We start from the raw sequence: 20,814 nt of genomic DNA, 5'->3' as shown, positions 1-20,814 counted from the left end.
GGTAATATTGCCAGAACGCCCTCTTTCCGTTTTCTCCAAGTTTTCCAGACATTCGCTCTTTCAGCTGCCTGCACCACGGGCTGAGTGCTTACTTTTCCCACGTTTAATCCCTTCAGGGTGCATTCTAGTTTCAATCCCAGTTTTAACATTGCGCCTCTGCCTTGCAAATTGATCGGAGTTCCTTTGAACACTAAAATCGGTAAAAACTATTTTCATTATTTCCCATCTTTAAACTCACTGGAGAGGTAAATCGTGTAAACTGTGCTTTTCCTGAGAACCCTACAGTTTTAACAAACATTCCTGACATGGGAAGGTGGGAATGTATTGTGGCTGTGCACGTGTACGTGGCTCCAGTATCTATCATCATTTGTGTTACTTGCCCTTCTAGAATGATATGAACAATGGGCTCTTCTTCCGCCTTTCGTGTTATCATTGGGTACTGTCCCTTCCCACCTGGGTTCTCTGGGCAACCCGAGCACCTTCCGTTGGGGTTGACAGGTCCAGTCGGACCTGTTGGGGCTGGTCCTTGATTAAACTGCTGCTCTCTACTCATTGATTCCTGCTGAAATTTGGCAGGGCAAGGTTTGTACCGACAGTCTCTCCTGATGTACCCTGGATGATTACATCCCCAACACAATCCTCCTGTCCCCCTTTCTACCTGTCTGTTCATTGGCCCTTTTTTCCAATTACCTCTATGCCCTCTTTCTTGGAAGTTCCAGTCCTGTCTGGGCTGTTGCCTAAATTTATTTTGTCCCTGATATGGCATTTGCGGAATCGCTCCCCGAAAGACGTTTATTACTGGCACAGGGCTTTCTGGCCCTTGTCTGGCAGTATAACAGGTTCCTCCAGAAGCTGGCGCTTCTTTCATTTCGGTCGGCACAGTCAGATCAGTTGTTGCTGGGAACATCTTTTTGCCTTTTTCTTTTTCTTTCTTTTTAAGCTCCTCGAGCTGCATCTGTGTCAGCTTTCTTTGCACTTCCTCCTGCTGCTCAATCAGCTTTTTTCTGTCTTTTCGGTATTTCTCGATTACGTGGACTACTTGGTCCCTAAATTCTTGGCGGAACATTGACGTCAGCCCTACCACCTCCTCGAGACTGGACTTGACTTGGCGGGGCATTGCATCTAAAGTAGCAGTCCGAAACAACGTGGTCGGCAACTGGTTTCCCTCCACCTCTTGCTCTGTTTCCAGTCTCCACTTTTTAAACTGGTTTTCTAGGTACACTGGCGGGTTTTAAGTCTCTCCCAGTGTATCCCCTTTTAAAGCTTTGGGGTCCACTTTAGGTGGATAGCAGGCTCTGAGTTCCCTCCATACCCTCTGCCTCACTCGGTCAAATCTGGGTTGTCCGCCACATTCGTTAAGCCAGCTGAACTCATCAGTTCTCTTAGATTTGAGGTTCCCACTATCTGCACCAGTAGTGCCTTCAAGTCATCTGTTGCCAGTAAACGTCCTGTGGTCTCGTCCTCAAAGGTTCTCATCCATTTTCCCGCTCCTTTCACTAACAGTAGATACACTCCCCTTCCCGCTTCCGAGCACTGGCCTGCTGATCCACTGTCCGATCCCTCATCAGCCTCTGATCCTGGTTCTATGTCTATTTTCTGCCACCTCGATTTTGCCGGGGTTTCTTTTTTCTCCCGCCCCTCTGTTTTTTTATGTTCCCTCTTCACCCGAAGTAGCTCAGCGTACTTTTTATATGTTCGTAATTTCTCGAACTCCTGCCGTTCTCTGTCTTCCCGCAATTTCCTACTCTCTTCCTGTAATTCTAACCTTTTCCTTCCATTTCCTCCTTTTGCTGCATCATTCTCTTTTCTTCTTTCCTTCTCTCTCCGAATTCCCTTATCTGCCGCTCATCGTCATAGAATTCTACTTCCCCTTGTAACCCCACTATTACTTTCATTATTGGGCACTGTTTCGGATTACCTTGGTCTGGATAAAGGAGGGTTTTTTTCTACCTCTTTTAAGTCCGGATATAAAGTCGACTTTCCTCCTCCCGTTATGGTAAGCTGGTTCTCTGATTTCTTGGCGCCCTCTAGTGACGCCTGATATGTTTTTCGTAACTTTTGTCCTTCCGTCCTAAAAGGTTTTAGTATCTCTGCCTCCTGCTCCCTCTTCTGGTTTCTTTTTTCAGATTTGTCTTTTGGTTTGTCGTTTTTTTATTAACCCCTCCATTTCCTCACACAGACTTAAGTCAAACGTTCACTCTTTTGGCCATTTTGTAAATAGATCTTTGGTTCTCTTTTCCCATTTTCCGAAATTTTTGTGAAATCACATTTAGATACTGGAATTTTTTAACTTAATATTTCAACTGCAGTTCCTTTTCCCATAATGTTGTTTCACAGGGTGTTTCTCAGAATCTCACAACTCACTTGTTAGCGCTATTGTTTCCTATACTGCTTCCACACCTAACTCTATAATTTGTACTGCCCAATTTCCCGGCTTTTGTATTATTTAATCTTATTCAATTTACAAAATTTTCTTATCTCTTTTGTTCTGCCCGTGCAAACCCCTTCCTCGGGCTTTATCCGCAGAACTTTCCTTTAAACCTCGTCCGTTCAGACCCTCGTCTCCTGCGAGGCTGTATCCTCGAGGAATTTATGCCCTGCTTGTTCAGACCCTTGTCTCCTGCGAGACGGTATCCGCAAGGGCCCTGCCCGTTCAGACCCTCGTTCCGACGAGGTGCTAGGCACAGGGACTTCTCTTACCTTGTCTGTGCAGACCCTTGCTCCATGCAGGGCGGTATCCACAGGGGCCCTTCCCTTTCAGACCCTAGCTCCCTGTGAGGCGGAATCCACAGGGACTTACCAACACCACGTGGAATTTTACATTAATCAGTTTCTATCGTCTTATTTCTACTCACCCCGCTGCACAGTTTTCTTGATCAATCCCCTGAGTCTCCTTTAATTTCGATTGATTCAGACTCTTTGGATTGGAGAGACCCTTCGACAATCATTTAATATTTCTGCGTACGGAGACCTCCCACACCCAACAGAGTTTTGGTTCGAATTAACAGCGAAAACGCTTATCTTTTTTTCTGCATCGTCATCCTTTACTCTGCTGGTCTCCTGGGGGTCACCAAGGGACTGGGAAGCGTCCTTGATTTGTCGTTATTTTCTTATGGGTCTCTTTCAGACATTGCTTGCAGCGCCAGATTTGTTCTGGTTTACCAAGATTTGAGAATAACCAGGAGACACAGAAGACTCTTCAAGAGGTTAAACTTTTATCTGCAAACAAAAGCTGTGACAGTCAGATAGGCAGTTACCAGTCACTCTCTGATTACTGCGTTCTCTGACTGCCCCAGAGCAAAGCTCGTGGGCCTTTTTTTATACCTTTTTCATAGCTCAATTACGTTATCACGATCCATCATGTTCTCTCTTATCTTCACAGTTTCATCCTTCACCATTTACCTCCTTTCACAGATGTTCCCTGACACACAACCATTTGTCTTTCGCCACAGTCATTTCCTGAATAGATCACAGAGTGCCTCAATTATTTATGGGCATTGGGAGTACTGGTACTAGGCTACAGAATTAACAGTTATAAAACAATACTCGGCTTATTAGCTACAAGGATAACATTTATAAAACATGACAATGTGCCCCTATTACTTATGAGGTCTGAGACTCGCTGGCACCAGACTTATCAGTTCTGAAAACTGTCAGCTGCAGAACTGCTACAAAATCATTAGCCGCAGAAGCCATAACAAACATTAGCTACACAGTAGATCAACAGTGTCTTCCTAAGAATGGGCTAGCCTCTGTTTAATGAGCTGCAATAAATCAAAAGTGTCTCCCTAGGAATGGGCTAACTATTTGTTTAATGAACTATATGTTTCCCGCACTAAGAGTTTCCGCACTCGGGCTGGAGAAGAAGGAGACCCAGCGGCCATCTTAAGGAGACCAGCGGCCATCTTAAACACAGAGCAGACTATGAATGAAAAAAAAGTGTACAACCTCTATTTTCTATATATTCTATAACGGTCTCAATGTGAATGTGAAGGTGACGTGACCATAACATCAAAAAATATTTGGGCAATAATCATAGGAATGAATTGAAGGTTTCAAATTGGAAACCTTAATATTTTTGGTGCAAGGACTCGCCCAACACGAACAACACTGGAAGGAAGCGATTCGAACATCGGGCGAACTGTTTTGAAACACCTGAAATATTTAGTTGTCCAGCCTCTACCGGCATCGTGGCCAGAGAATTTTAGAGATTCTTCAAGTTCTCATTATTTTAATTGTCAAACCACATCTCTCATCTGGTGACAGTGCAACAGTGGGCGATTGAGAACAAGGATTCTAAATTCGTAATAAGTGAATAAGAGCGAAATAACGAGCTAATCATGGAGTCTCGGACACATGCAAATTGTTCTTTCTCATGGTGATGGGAAGCTGGGCCTTGAGTACATCATCGTCATAACACTGGTGATGTGTATTAGGGAAAAACCGGGTGGTCAGATGGCCCAGAGAGGAAGGAAGGTGATGTCTGCCTCAAGTAGATCCTCTCCACTTACAATTAGATTGGACCCTTAAACAGCTGACTCTAGACGGCTCAACGAGTCAGCATGACAACATTGTTTTCTGTCAGTAGGTAGGGACGAGACAGGGCACGTGATCTTCTAACTTCTGAGCCGTGATGAAAACTGCGCTCCGTCTGCGAATTCTCTTAGTTCCGACGAGAAATCTTTCTACCTATCGAAACCCTTCAAACTGTGCAAATTGTGTGCTAGAAAAATGCGCCCCGTCTTCTTCTCACATTCTCGCAGGATCTCGGCCCCAGAATCATTCTAAATGAGGCTTTTTTTCTCTGTTCCTGAAAAGAATGTCTGTGTGGCTTCATGGAAAAAGCGTCTGACTTCGGTGGTTGATGTGATGCCATCAGAAGTTTGCAGGTTCGAGTCCTCTCCCGATCTTTTTATGGACCTCGTGTGCGTGCATCCATTCTGTCTCTCTTCGCATGTGCTGCAAGAATGTTAAGTTTGAAATGCTCCATTGAAGGCCAAGAGTGACGTGTTTCCCAAGACCTTGAGCCCAAAACAACAATGTTTCCGCCCAGTATTGAACTGGGGATCTTTCGCGTGTAAAGCGAACGTGATAACCACTACACCACAGAAGCCACCGGAGGCGTCCAAAACTTCGTCTAAGTTGCCGCGCTGCTGAGCACTGACAAAGGCTCTTGTATCCCCTTGAATTACAACCTCTTCTGCCCAAAGCAACAAACACAAAGTCTGGCCCGTCATTCCTCTCTTTTAGTCGAGGAATGTGGTCTGTGGTGCATAAATAACGCAAGAAACACATCTCTGTCTCTCTGGCTTCCATCACTCTCCTCAGAATGACCCTCCACACATCGCGGATAACTGGGCGGTGCCACTGAGATTTCTCTCTACAGATTCGTGAGTGGCTAGTCTCCGACAAACTCTGCACTTCCTCCACCTCGATAATCAAGTTAATATAAACACGTTACCGAGATATGTGGCCGATACTTTTGTCGACGACATGGATAGCAGTAGGTAGATCTACGCATGTGTTATTGGGGCTTCTTTATTCGTTGTCGAGTCATGGGGCATGGAGATAGACCTTCCAGCCCACCGAGTCTACAGTGACCATCAGATGAACAATCACACTGAGCTTTCATTGATCCCATTTTATTTTCCACATCCAAATCAAATTCTTCTAGACTCAATTTCTCTCCTGCAATCCAGGGGCATTATATAGTGTATAATTAAACTACCGGCAGCAAAAGGAACATTTTATTTCCAGTGACATATTTCGCAAAGTGAGTCAGCTTCTAAAGGAGGAACAGAAAGTTCATCCGGTACTGCAACTGCTCTGCCCAGGACCGCAAGTAACTGCAGAGAGTTGTGGACACAACTAACCAAATCACGGACACCAGCATCCACTCCTCTGACTCCGTCTTTGCCTCTCGCTGTCTTGGAGTAGTAGCCAGCATAATCAAAGACCCCACCCACCCGGATCTTTCTCTCTTCCATCCTCTTGCATCAGGCAGAAGATATAGAAGCCTGAGGGAATATACCACCGGGCTCAACGACAGCTTCTACCCCAATGTGATAAGACTATTGAACGGTTCCCTAGTATGATGAGATGGGCTCTGACCTCACCATTTACCTTGTTGTTATCATGCATCTTATTGCACTGCACTTTCTCTGTAGCTGTACTGTTACTGTTTTTACGTGTACTACCTCAATGCACTCTGTACTAACCCAATGTAACTGTGTACACTGTGGAATGAATTGACCTGTACCTGTTTTTCACAGTACCTCGGTACAATTGACAAAAATAAACCAATCACAATACCACCTTCCTCACACCTGCTTTGGATTCCTACCCGTCCCAATCTAGTTTAAACCATCTCTTAAAGCACCGGAAAATATGACCGCCAGAATGTGGGTCCCCCTCCTAATCAGTGAAACCTCTCCCTCTTGGAAAGGTCACCCTTGCCGCCAGAAGAAATCCCAATGCTGCATACCTCTAAACCACTGGTCAAGCTCGTTAATGGTGCACACGTGCAAACCCCTGCCGCAACTCTTCAATAGTACACACCTCTAAACCCCTGCCCCCTCAATTGTAAACACCTTTAAACCCCAGCCCAGCACTTCAATGGTGCACACCTCTGAACCCCTGTCCCAACTCTTCAATGGTACACACATCTAAACCCCTGCCTAAACTCTTCAATTGTGAACACCTCTAAACCCGGCACATCTCTTCAATGATGCACACGTCTAAACCCCTGCTCCAACTCTTCAAAAGTGTACACCTCTAAATCCCTGCCCCCTCTGCAATGCTGCACACCTCTACACCCCGGCCTAGCTCTTCAATGGTGCACACTTCTAAACCCCTGCCCCAACTCTTCAATGCTGCACACCTCTAAACACCGGCCCCAACTCTTCAATGGTGCACACTTCTAAATCGCTGTCCTAAATATTCAATGGTGCACACGGCTAACCCCGGGCGCAACTCTTCAATGGTGCACACCTCTAAACCCCTACTTCAACTCTTCAATGCTGCACACTTCTAAATCCCTGCCACAACTCTTGACTGCTGCACACGTCTAAACACCTACGCCAACTCTTCAATGGTGCACACCTATAAACCCCGGACCAGCCCTTCAATGGTGCACAACTATAAACCCCTGCCCCAACTATTGAATGGATCCCTCCTACAATAAGAGTTGGGCGGCATAGTGGCTCAGCCGGTAGCGTCACTGCCTGCCACATCTCCAGGGACCCGGGTACAATCCCGACCGCCTGTGACGTGTGTGTGCGTGCGTGCGTGCGTGTGTGTGTGTGTGTGTGTGTGTGTGTGTGTGTTTGTGAGTGTGGTGCTTCCACGTTCTCCCTGAGAATGTCTGCGTTTCAGTCCGGGTGATCGCGATTCCCACAACATCCCAACGACGTAAGGGTTGATAGGTGCACTGGCCGCTGTAAATTACCCCGTGAGAGTGAGTTCTACGTTTGGGGTCAGTTGGTTGGAATACACAGAAAATTTAAAAATGTGATTAAAATGGGTGGTTGGTGGTCCGTTTCCCTGTTCTATCTCCCTGTTATCCAGACAGCCCTTCGCCTACCACGTTCATGTCGAATATCAGGTATTATTTTCATGCATGAGAAACATTAAAATGTACATGGAGTACAACATTTGGTCTCTTAAATTCCCCCATTATGGTTCATTCACCTCCGTCCCACTTCGCCCTTGTCTCGTTAATCCCTTCACATTCCCAAATCTGATGACGTCACTCAACGATTCAAAGTCAACGTCAAAGTCGAGTTTATTATCAGATGCACAAGTCCGTGTGTGCACAGGTGCAATGAAAAACTTACTTGCAGCAGCATCACAGGCACAAAGTATCAGATACGCGATATGTGCGTATAAGTTGTATATATACAGTTCTTCCAAGAAAGAACACAATTATAACACAAGAAACAAAGTCCATTGTAGTGTAAAGTGGTCGCTGTGTTTCCGTACTGAGGTAGCTCAAAGTTAATAACATCAGCTCAAATTTGATAACAAATTGGCATCTGTGCTAATCCTATGTAGAAACGCTAGAGGGCACCCTGTGATTTTGTGCTGTTATCCCAGTGCAGAAGCATAGATAGATAGAACACGAGAGCACAGTACAGGCCCTTCGGCCCACAATGTTCTAAGAACGTTTCATCCTGTTCCAAGATCTATCTAACCTTTCCGTCCCACATAACCCCCATTTCTCTATCATTCATGTGCCGATCTAAGAGTCTCTTAAATGTCCCTAATGTATCAGCCCCCACAACATCTGCAGGCAGTGCGTTCCACGCACCCACCACTCTATGTGCGAAAAAACCTACCCCTGACACCCCCCTTATACCTTCCTCCAATCACCTTAAAATTATGCCCCATATTATTAGCCATTGTCGTCCTGGGAAAAAGGCTCTGAAAGTCCACTCGATCTGCGCCTCTTATCATCCTGTACACCTCTGTCAAGTCGCATCTCATCCTCCTCCACTCCGACGAGAAAGTTCCCAGTTCACTCATCATTTCCTCATTCAGCAGCCAGTGCTCTCCCTACCTTTCCATGTTTCTACAATGCCAATAATATCCCAGTCCCATGAACTTACCGCCATTTTATACTGTATCAAATTCCAGCCTCCGGAGGCTAAAGAAATTTGGTTTGTCCCATTTGACTCTCACCAACGTTTATAAATGCACCATCGAAAGCATCCTCTCTGGATGTTTCATGGGTTGGTACTGCAACTGCTCTGTCCAGTACCGCAAGTAACTGCAGAGAGATGTGGACACAACTCACCACATCACAGACACCAGCCTCCCCTCCTTGGACTCTGTCTTTACTGCTCGCTGTCTTGGTGTAGCAGCCAGCTGAATCAAACACCCCAACCACCCAGGACGTTCTTTCTTCCCTCATCTTCCATCAGGCAGAAGATACAAGAGCCTGAGAGAATATACCAATAGGCTCAAGGACAGCTTCTAACCCACTGTGATAAGACTATTGAATGGTTCCCTAATATGATGAGATGGACTCTGACCTCACGATTTACCATGTTATGACCTTGCACCTTATTGCACTGCATGTGCTCTGTACTGTTGTTGTTTCTATCTGTTCTACCTCAATGCACTCTGTAAGCCCAATGTAACTGCACTGTGTAATTAATTGACCTCCACGAACGGAATGCAAGACAGGTTTTTCACTGTACCTCGGTACAAGTGACAAAAATAACCCAATCGCAATACCACCTTCCTCACACCTACTTTGGATCCTACCTCGTCCCAATCTAGTTTAAACCCTACTTTAAAGCACTGGCAAATCTGCTGGCCAGGATGTGGGTCTCCATCCTGTTCAGTGCAACCTCTCCCTCTTGCACAGGTCACCCCTGCCGCCAGAAGAAATCCCGATGGTGCACACATGTAAACCCCTGCCCCAGCTCTTCAATGGTGCACACCTCTGAACCTCTGGCACAGATCTTCAATGGTGCACACCTCCAAACACGTGCCCCATCTGTTCATTGAAGAGCAGGGCTGGGATTGACAGCTGTGTACCATGAAGAAATGGGTCAGGGGTTTAGTCGTGTGCACCATTGAAAAGTTGGGGCAGACGTTTCCAGGTGTGCACCATTGAAGAGTTGGGGTAGGGGTTTAGAGGTGTGCATCATTGAAGAGTTGGGGCAGCGGTTTACACGTATGCACCATAAAAGAGCTGGGCCAAGGGATAAGCCGTATGCACAACTGAAGAGTTGGGGCAGAGGTTTAGATGTGTGCACCATTGAAGAGTTGGGGCAGGGGTTTAGAGGGGTGTACCATTTAAGTGTTGGGGCAGGGATTTGGAAGTTTGAACCATTGCGATTTCTACTGGCGGCAGCGGTTACCTGTGCAAGAGGGAAAGGTTGCACTGAACTGGAAGGGTTCCACATCCTGGCTGGCAGGTTTCCCAGTGCTTTAAGGGAGGGTTTAAACTAGATTGGGACGGGGTGGGATCCAAAGCAGGTGTGAGGAAGGTGTTATTGTGATTGTTTGTTTTTGTCAATTGTACCGAGGTACAGTGAAGAACATGTCTTGCATACCCTTCGTACAGATCAATTTATTTCACAGTGCAGTTACTTTGGGTTACTGCAGAGTACATTGAAGTAGTACAGGTAACAACAGTAACACAGTGTCACAGCTACGGAGCAAATGCAGTGCAATAAGGTGCAAGGTCACAACAAGGTAAATCTTAAAATCAGATTCCATCTCATCATATTAGGTAACCTTCCAATAGTCTTAGCACAGTGGGTTAGAAGCTGTCTTTGAACCTGGTGGTATATTCTCTCAGGCTCCTGTATCTTCTGTCTGATGCAAGTGGATGGAAGAGAGAAACAGCCGGGTGGGTGGGGTCTTTGATTATGCTGGCTGCTACACCAAGACAGCGAGAGGTAAAGACAGAGTCCAAGGAGGGGAGTGTGGTGTCCGTGATGTGGTGAGATGTGTCCACAACTCTCTGCAGTTAATTGCGGTACTCGGCAGAGCAGTTGCAGTACCAAGCCGTGAAATGTCCAGATAGGATGTTTTCTATGATGCATCGATAAAAGTTGGTGAGTGTCAAAGTGGACAAACCGAATGTCTTTAGACTTCTGAGGCTAGAATTTGATAGAGCATGCTATCGCGGTACGTTCTTCTGAGGCTGGAATTTTATAGAGTATGCAATTGCGGTACGTTCATGCGACTGGGATATTATCGGCATTGTAGAAACATGGTCAAGGGAGGGACAGGACTGGCAGCTGCATGAGGAGATATTGAGTGATCTGGGAATTTTCCAGTAGGAGAGGAGAAAAATTAGAGGTGACTTGATGGAGGTGCACAGGATGATAAGAGGCACAGATCGAGTGGACAGTCAGAGAATTTTCCCAGGGCAACAATGGCTGACACGATGGGGCGTAATTTTAAGGTGATTGGAGTTAAGTATAAGCGGGATGACAGGGGTAAGTTTTTTCACACAGAGAGTTGTGGGTGCGTGGCACAGGTTGTGGTGGCAGATACATTAGGGTTATTTAAGAAACTCTTAGATAGGCTCATGAATGATAGAGAAATGGGGGGCTATGTGGGAGGGAAAGGTGAGGTGGATCTTGGAACAGGATAAATCGTCGCACCACATTGTTGCCGAAGAGCCTGTATTGTGCTTTAATGTTCCATCTGTCCATGCTTCTGCACTGGGATGAGAACACAAAATCACTGATGCCCTCTAGCGTTTCTACATAGGATTAGCACAGATGTCATCTTGTTATCAACTTTAATCTGATGTTATTAATTTGAGCTGATGTTATTAACTTTGACCTGATGTTTTAAACTTTGAGCTACCTCAGTGCGGCAACACTGCGACCATTTTACACTTCAATGGACTTTGTTTCTTGTGTTCTAATTGTTTCTTTTTTGTAAAAATACTGTATAAGTTCAACTTATTTTTCTTGTGCATATCGCGTATCTGATGTTCTGTGCCTGTGATGCTACTGCAAGTAAGTTTTTCATTGCAACTGTGCACACACGGACTTGTGCATCTGACAATAAACTCGACTTTGACTTTGACTTTGAATCTTTGAGTGACGTCATCGGATTTGGGGATGTGAAGGGATTAAAGAGACAAGGGTGAAGTGGGACGAAGGCGAAAAAGGCATAATGTTATTACTAGGGGGATTTCAGAGAACAAATTTTGTACTCCATGTATATTTTAATGTTCTCTCGTGCATGAAAATAATGCTTGATATTCGACATGGACGTGGTAGGCGAAGGGCTGTCTGGGTCACAGGCAGATAGAACAGGGAAACAGGCCACCCATCACCTATTTTAATCACATTTTTAAAAGTTTCTCTAAATTCTAACCAACGGCCCCCCAAACGTACCACACACTCTCACTTGGGGCAGTTTACAGCGGTCAGTGCACCTATCAACCCTTACGTCTTTGGGATGTGGGGGGAATACTGAGTACCCGGACGGAAACACAGACTGTCTCAGTTAGAACGTGTGAAACCACACACACACACACACACACACACACACACACACACACACACACACACACACACAAGTCACCGTCAGACAGGATCGAACCCTTGTCTCTGGAGATGTGGCAGGCAGGGAATCTACCACTGTGCCGTACAACTCTATGAGTTTCAAAGGATCCCATGATAAAGAGGAGAAGAACGGGTGAGTTTTCTCTGATAACCATTGTTTAATTACTCAAACAATATTACTTTGGTAGGTCACCAAAGACTCTTGCAAATTTCTACATATGTATGGTGGAGAGCATTCTGACTGTTTGTATCACCGCCTGGAATGGAGGCTCCGATGTGCACGATCGCAAGAGGCTGCGCAGGGTTGGAGACTCAGCCAGCTCCATCAGGGGCACAGCCCTCCAATCCATCGAAGGCATCTTCAAGAGGCGGTGACTCAAGAAGGCAGCATCCATCTTTGAGGATACTCACCATCGGTGACATGCCCTCTTCTGGTTTCTACCATTGGAGAGGGGGTACAGGAGCCTGAAGACCCACACTCAGCGATTCAGGAATAGCTTCTTCCCCTCCGCCATCAGATTCCTGAACGGTTCATGAAGCCATGAACACTACCTCTTTATTCCTCTTTTTGCACTATGTAATTACTTTTGTAACGTAGTAATTTTTATATCTTGCACTGTACTGCTGCCGCAAAACACAAATTTCACGACATGCGACAGTAATAATAAACCGGATTCTTATTCCGAGAAATATCCTTTCCAAATTGAAGATTTGCGGCAGGGATTTAGAGGTCTGCACCGCTGAAGAGTTGCGGCAGAGGTTTAGAGGTGTGCACCATTGAAGAATTGAGACCGGGGTTTAGAGGTGTGCAGCATTGAAATGTTGGGGTAGGGGTTTAGAGCTGCACACAAAAAAGTGTTCGGGCAGGTGTTTAGACGTGCAGCATTGGGGTGTTGGGGCAGGGGTACAGACGTGTGCAACATTGAAGAGATGGGGCACTGTTTTAGACGTGTGCGCCATTGCGGAGTTGGGGCATGGTTTAGAAGTGTGCACCATTGAAGAGTTGGGGCAGGGGTTGTGAGGTGTGCAGCATTGAAGAGTTGTGGCAGGGGTTTAGACGTGTGCATCATTGAAGAGTTTGGGCAGGGGTTTAGAGGTGTGCACTATTGAAGAGCTGGGCCGGGATTTAGAGGTGTGCATCATTGAAGAGTTGGGACAAGGGTTTGGAGGTGTGCACCATTGAAGAATTGGGCAGGTGTTTACACGTATGCACCATTAAAGAGCTGCGCCAGGGGTTTAGAGGTGTGCACCATTGGGATTTCTTCTGGTGGCAGGGGTGACCTGTGCAAGAGGGAGAGTTTGCTCTGAACTGGAGTGGGACACATCCTTGCGGGTATATTTGCTAGTGCTTTAAGGGAGTGTTTAAATTCGATTGGGAAGGGGGGGGGGTCCGAAGCAGGTGTGAGGAAGATGGTATTGTGACTGGTTTATTTTTGTCACTTTTACCGAGGTACAGTCAATAACCTGTCTTGCGTAGCTTTCGTCCAGGTCAATTCATTAAACAGTGCAGTTACATTGGGTTAGTACGAAGTGCATTGAGGTTCTTCAGGTAAAAACAGTAACAGTACCGAGTAAACTGTATTAGGTACAGAGGAAATGCAGTGCAATAAGGTGCAAGGTCACAACAAGGTTAATCGTGAGGTCAGTGTCCATCTCATCACACTTAGGAAACGTTCAATAGTCTTATCTCAGTGGTGTAGAAGTTGTCCTTGAGCCTGGTGGTATATTCTCTCAGGATCCTGTATCATCTGCCTGATGCATGAGGAGGGAAGACAGAATGTCCCGGGCGGTTGGGGTCTTTGATTATGCTGGCTACTACACTAAAACAGCGAGAAGTAAAGACAGAGTCCAAAGAGTGGATGCTGATGTCCGTGACGTTGTGAGTTGTGTCCACAACTCTCTGCAGTTACCTGCGGTCCTGGACAGAGCTGTTGCAGTAGCAACCCGTGAAATATCCAGATAGAATGGTTTCTATGGTGCATCGATAAAAGTGGGTGAGTGTCAAAGGGGACAACCGGAATTTCTTTAGCCTCTTGAGGCTGGGACTTGATGGAGTATGCAATGGCGCTAATTTCATGGGACTGGGATATTATCGGGATTGTAGAAACATGTCCAAGGGAGGAACAGGACTGGCAGCTGAATGAGGAGATGTTGATTGATCTGGGAATTTTCTCGTTGGAGAGTAGCAGGATGAGAGGTGACCTGATAGAGGTGTACAGGATGATAAGAGCCACAGACCGAGTGGACAGTCAGAGACTTTTTCCATGGTGACTATGGCTAACACGAGGGGACATAATTTTAAGGTGATTGGACGAAGGTATAAAGGGGATGACAGGGGTAAGTTTTTTCATACAGAGAATGGTGGGTGCGTGGAACACTCTGCCGGCAGAGGTTGTGGGGGCAGATACATTAGGGACATTTACGAGACTCTTAGATAGGCATTTGAGTGATGGAGAAATGGGGGGCTAAGTGGGAGGGAAGGGTTAGATATATCTTAGAGCAGGATAAAATGTCGCACGTAATTGTGGGCCGAAGAGCCTGTTCTGTGCTCTGGTGTTCAATCGATCTATGCTTTTGCACTGGGATGAGAGCACAAAATCACTGGGTGCCCTCTAGCGTTTCTATAGATGATTAGCACAGATGTCATCTTGTTATCAACTTTGAGCTGATGTTATTAACTTTTATCTGATGTTATTAACTTTGAACTACCTCAGTATAGCAACACTGCTACCACTTTACACCAATGGACTTTGTTCTTTGTGTTCTAATTGTGTTCTTTCTTAAAAAAAATCTGTATATGTACAACTTATTTTTCTTGTGCAAATAGCGTATCTGATGCACTGTGCCTTGGATGCTACTGCAAGTAAGTTTTTCATTGTACCTGTGCACACATGGACGTGCATCTGATAATAAGCTCGACTTTCACTTTGACTTTGAATCGTTGAGTGACGTCATCGATATGGGGTTGTGAAGGGATTAACGAGACAAGGGCGAAATTGGACGGAGGCGAATGACCCATAATTTTATTACTAGGGAATTTAAGGAGCCAAATTTTGTACTCCATTTATATTTTAATTTTCTCTCAACCATGAAAACAATGCTTGATATTCGACATATTCAGGGAGATAGAACATGGAAACAGGCCACCAACCTTTCATCTTAATCACATTTTTAAACGTTTTTCTATATTCCAAATACTGTCCCCCAAACGTACCACTCACTCTCACTTGGGGAAATTTACAGCGACCAGTGCACTTATCAACACTTACGTCGCTAGGATGTGGTGGGAATAGCGACCACCCGGACTGAAATGCAGACGTTCTCAGGGAGAACGTGGAACCCCCCCCCCCCACACACACACACACACACACACGTGTCACAGGAGGTCGGGATTGAATCCCGGTCCCTAGAAATGTGGCAGGCAGTGACTCTAGCTGCTGCGCCACTATGCCGCCCAACTCTATGATTCTCAAAGGATCTCATGATGATGAGAAGAAGAACGGGGGAGGGGGTTCTCTGATAACCATTGTTTATTACTCAAACAACATTACTTTGGTGGGTCACCAAAGAATCTTGCACATTCCTATAGATGTACGGTGGAGAGCATTCTGACTGGTTGCAGCACCGCCTTGTATGGAGGCTCCAACGTGCAGGATTGCAAGAGGCCGCAGAGGGTTGTAGATTCAGCCAGCTCCATCACAGGCACTAACCTCCCCGCCACAGAGGGCATCTTCAAGAGCCGCTGCCTCCAGAAGACTGCATCCATCGCAAAGGACCCTCGCCACTCCAGACATGCCCTATTCTCGTTACTACTATCGGGGAAGAGGTACAGGAGCCTGGAGACCCACACTCAATGATTCATGAACAGCTTCTTGCCCTCCGCTATCAGATTCCTGAACGATTCACGAATCCATGAACACTACCTCTTTATTCCTCTTTTTGCACTATTGATTTATTTTTGTAGTAACTTTTATAGCTTGCACTGTACTGCTGCCGCAAAACAACACATTTCACGTCATGTGTCAATGATAATAAACCTGATTCTTATTCTAAAAATATCCTTTTCATTACCATGTTTCTGTACTGGGATGTGAGCACAAATTCGCTGGGTGCCCTCTAGCGTTTCTATAGAGGGTTAGCACTGATGTCATCTTGTTATCAATTTTGAACTGATGTTATCAACTTTAAACTGATGTTATTAACTTTGAGTTGATGTTATTAACTTCCGAGTTGTTGTTATTAACTTTGAACTGATGTTATTAACTTTGAGTTGATAGTTTTAACTTTGAGTTGATGTTATTAACTTTGATCTTATGTTATTAACTTTGAGTTGATGATACCAACATTGAGATACCTCAGTACAGCAATACCGCGACCACTTTTCACTACAATGGACTTGGTTTCTGGTGTTCTAATTGTGTTCATTCTTGGAAAATAAACTGTCTCTGTAAAATTTATTTTTCTTGTGCATATCGCGTATCTGATGCTTTGTGTCTGTGATGTTGCTGCAAGTAAGTTTTTCATTACACCTGTGCACACACGGACTTGTGTATCTGACAATAAACTCGAGTTTCACTTTGACTTTGAATTGTTGAATGACGTCATTGGATTTGGGGATATTAAGGGATTAACGAGACGAAGTGGGACGGAAGCTAATGAGCCATAATGTTATTACTAGGGGAATTTAAGATATCAAATCTTGGACTCTATGTACATTTTAATGTTCTCAGCATGAAAATAATGCTTGATATTCGATATGGACGTGGTAGGCCAAGGGCTGTCTTGGTCACGCGGAGATAGAACAGGTAAACGGACCACCATCCACCCATTTTAATCAGATATTTAGAGGTTTCCCTACATTGCAATAAACTGCCCCGCAAACATAACACTCACTATCACTAGGGGCAATTTACTGCGACCAGTGCACATATCAAGCCGAATTCTTTGGGATGTGGGGGGAATCCGGAGCACCAGGACTGAAACACAGACTGTCTCATTGAGAACGTGCAAGCACCCTCCCCCACACCCACCCACCCACCCACACACACACACCCACACACACACACACACACACACACACACACACACACACACACACACACACACACGCATGTCACCGGCGGTCAGGATTGAAACCTGGTCTCTGGAGATGTGGCAGGCAGTGACTCTACCACAGTGTCGCCCAACTCTATGATTCTAAAAGGATCCCATGATGATGAGAAGAAGAACGGGGTAATTATCTCTGACAACTATTGTGTATTACTCAAACATCATTACTTTGGTAGGTCACCAAAGACTCTTGAAAATTTCTACATATGTATGGTGGAGAGCTTTCTGACTGTTTGCATCACGGCCTGGTATGGAGGTTCCGATGTGCATGATCGCAGGAGGCTGCGCAAGGTTGCAGACTCAGCCAGCACTATCACGGGCACAACCCTCCCTACCATCGAAGGAATCTTCAAGAGGCGGTGCCTCAAGAAGGCAGCATCCATCACTGAGGATCCTCACCATCCCTGACATGCCTTCTTCTCGTTACTACCATTGGAGAGGATGTACAGGATCCTGAAGACTAACACTCAACGATTAAGGAATAACGATTCCATTCCGCCATCAGATTCCTGAACGGTCCATGAAGCAATGAGCTCTACCTCGTTATTCTTATTTTGCACGATGTTTTTAATTTTGTAACGTAGTAATTTTTATATCTTGCACTCTACTGCTGCCGGAAAACAACAAATTTCACGACCGGATTCTGATTCCAAGTAATATCCTTTTTATATTGAAGAGTTGCGGCAGGTGTTTAGAGGTGTGCACATTTGAGGAGCTGGGCCCGGGTTTAGATGTATGCACCATGGAAGAGTTCGGACAGGGGTTTAGAGGTGTGCAGCATTGAAGAGTTGGGGGCAGGGGTACAGACGTGTGAAACCCGGGCAGCTACCGCACGTGGGTTGCTGAAATCGGCATCGATCAGCACTACCCGATGTCTTCGGGTAGCTGTTCGAGGAAGGCCTGTTCGAACATTAGGCACGGTTTGTGTCCCTCGGCCAATGCCAGCATCTCATTCATTAGGGCGGATGGGGATCTGTCCCCCAGGCCGTCGAGATGAAGCAGACGGGCGGTGCGCTCACGGCGAGAGAGGCAGGACATTGAATTGTCATTCTCAGCGGATATTTCATCCCATTCTTCAGCTTCTGTCTAAACTTAGACTGAGTCACTGCATGAATGCAAGCCTTTGTGTAACAGCTCAAGAGCATGTAGCTGGTTTGGTCCGCGATAATCATCGGATCAGAGTCACCTGTTGAAAAAAAAACGCTTTGTAATTTGTGTTGACAGAAAAACTACAAAAGACGTCACCCAAAGCAGTGCGAAGTGAGCGGATCCAGCAAAGAGCAAGATGATGGTCTTCCTTCTGTTTTCCATCTCAGCATCATTGGGAGTCGCATCATTCTTTCTGCCTCTCAGCCTCTTCCGGAGACTTCTGGCCGCTGAAATGTGTCCCACGATTAGATCATTTAGAAAGTGAATCCATGGGGCTCGTGCATGAAAAGTACGTTATACCTGTTATTGGGATGATTGGCTTTAGCATCTAAATACCGTGCCCTTTTGAATTCTCTCTCTATGTGAGACCAATAGGTCTCAAAGGGGGAATATATAGAATATATAGAAAGTAGAGGTTATACTTTTTTATTCATAATCTGCTCTGTGCTTAAGATGGCTGCTGATCTCCTTCTTCTTCAGCTGGGCCTCCTTCTTCTTCAGCTGAAGCGCGGGAAACTCTTAGTGCTGGAAACATATGGCTCATTAAAGAAATAGTTAGCCCAATCTTAGGGAGACACTTTTGATTTAGTGTAGTTCATTAAACCATGGTTAGCACATTCCTAGGAAGACACTATTGATCTATTGTGTCGCTAAGAATCCTTAGGGTTAGTGCGACTAATGATTCTGCAGTAGTTCTGAAGCTGATAGTTTTTGTAACTGAGTAATTTCACTCAGAGGGCAATTTACCGGAAAGCAAGTTGGGAACGTTTATCGAAACAGTCACGAGCAGTCTGATCCACGGATCAAATCTGCAGTCACCGCTGAGGATGGGGTGTGATTGCACTGGGGAAGGAGTAGAGAGGATGGGTGTGATATCACTGGGGAAGGTGTAGAGAGGATGGGGTGTGATTGCAGTGGGAGGGTGCAGAGGAGATGGATTACGGCGTCGAGGTGTATTCTTGGCTGAGGATCTGGTACAGGGGGACAGGGACTCATGTTCTTGGTCACTATGATTTCTTCTGGAGTCGAGGCGACTAGTCCAAGAGGGAGAGGTTGCACTGAACCAGAGAGGGACCAATATCCTTGTAGGGAAATTTCTCAGTGCTACACGGGAGGGATAACACTAGATTCGCAATGGTTGAAACTCTAACCCACGTCGCCGCAGAGAATGCAGACAAAATCCAGCCCCTCAGACTGCTCGGGCACATTGTCACCTACCGATTTGTCCCGAGATAACATCTCAAAGTTAATCCATTCTCTTCACGGTGCTTCGGATGTGGTTAAATTCGACAGAAAAAATAAACTTAAACCACTTTGGTGCCTCAGAATCGGGGATGCCTCCCTTCAATCCTCCATCGGACTGGACACCAAAGAGGATGCAGATTGCACCAGGAATATTAAAATTTGAGAGATAAATAACAAGAGGTCAGGAGGGGTAGGTACATCAATCAGAAACGATTTGAATACCTGACAGGGAAACAAGCCTGATCGAGAAAGATTTACATTCCCCTCAAAATACACCAGCAGCCAGACGCTTGGAGGTGAGGACAAGGGGAAGGCTGGCCCTTATCTTTCGGGGCTGGAGAGTACTGGGTGAGGGCAAACGTGCGGGAAATGCAGGAGATTCTGGTGAGGGCTACATTGATGGTGGTGGAAGGAATACCCCGTTTAGTGAACGAAGTAAACATCTCCAATGGCCTGGAATAGACAGCCGGCTTCTTCATGAGAACAGATGCGGTGGAACTGGGCGAAGAGATCAGCATCCCTGCAAGTGACTGGGTGGGAAGAGGTCTTGTCAAGGTACCTGAGGGAATCAGTGGGTTTGTAAAAGTTGTCTGTGGTTAATCTTCTCCGGAGTTGGAGATAATGAGATCGAGAAAGGGCCGAGACGTGTCGCAGATGGACTCAGGCTCTAAACACGGCCGCGGACACCTCCAGGCGGAGATATCTCACATCGCCGATTGGCATCGGGCTGGACACACCGTCCTCTGCTTACTGGGAACAGCAAGGTAGTGGCGGGAACGGGAATCGACGGACAGGGCTACGACCAATTTGTGCAATGAGGTAGTGAGTAAGTTTTAACTTTGTTACGAGCAACATGGAATGAACTAGAACTTGAGAACTTTGCATGTGGATTTGATATCGAACTTAACTTACCATGGATAATATGTGACGTAATTTTTTGGACAGGCATTCGATGAGGGATCTGACCAAATGATTATTTAAATTCTATGTGTGCAATATCCACTGTCCTGGCTCCATCAATTATCTTCGTCGCTTTCTCAAAAGCAAAGCCAAATTTGTGAGACACGACCGCTCCCGAAAATAGTCGGGCTGACTGCCCCCAATATGTCTACTCTTTCCAAAATGCCAGTTAATCCGGTCCCAAAGAAAATTCTCTGAATGTTTCCCTACCACTGATGTAAGGTTCACCGGAATTCCTGAATTGTTCCTGTTTCGTTTATTGAACAAAGATTCAACATTGACTATTCTCCAGTCGTGTGAGACCTCG

General features: G+C 45.7%; 1 non-coding gene across 1 annotated transcript; it reads right to left on the bottom strand.

The window, feature by feature from the left end:
• Positions 1-5,040: 5,040 nt before the first annotated feature.
• trnav-uac (transfer RNA valine (anticodon UAC)) lies at positions 5,041-5,113 on the bottom strand. The gene has a single exon. It is a non-coding gene; the product is annotated as a tRNA-Val (tRNA).
• Positions 5,114-20,814: the final 15,701 nt, after the last annotated feature.

Source organism: Pristis pectinata, chromosome 41 (assembly GCF_009764475.1).
Source record: "Pristis pectinata isolate sPriPec2 chromosome 41, sPriPec2.1.pri, whole genome shotgun sequence".
NCBI classification, from domain to species: domain Eukaryota; kingdom Metazoa; phylum Chordata; class Chondrichthyes; order Rhinopristiformes; family Pristidae; genus Pristis; species Pristis pectinata.
Note: the sequence above shows the minus strand (reverse complement) of the source record. Positions and strands in the feature narration are given on the sequence as shown.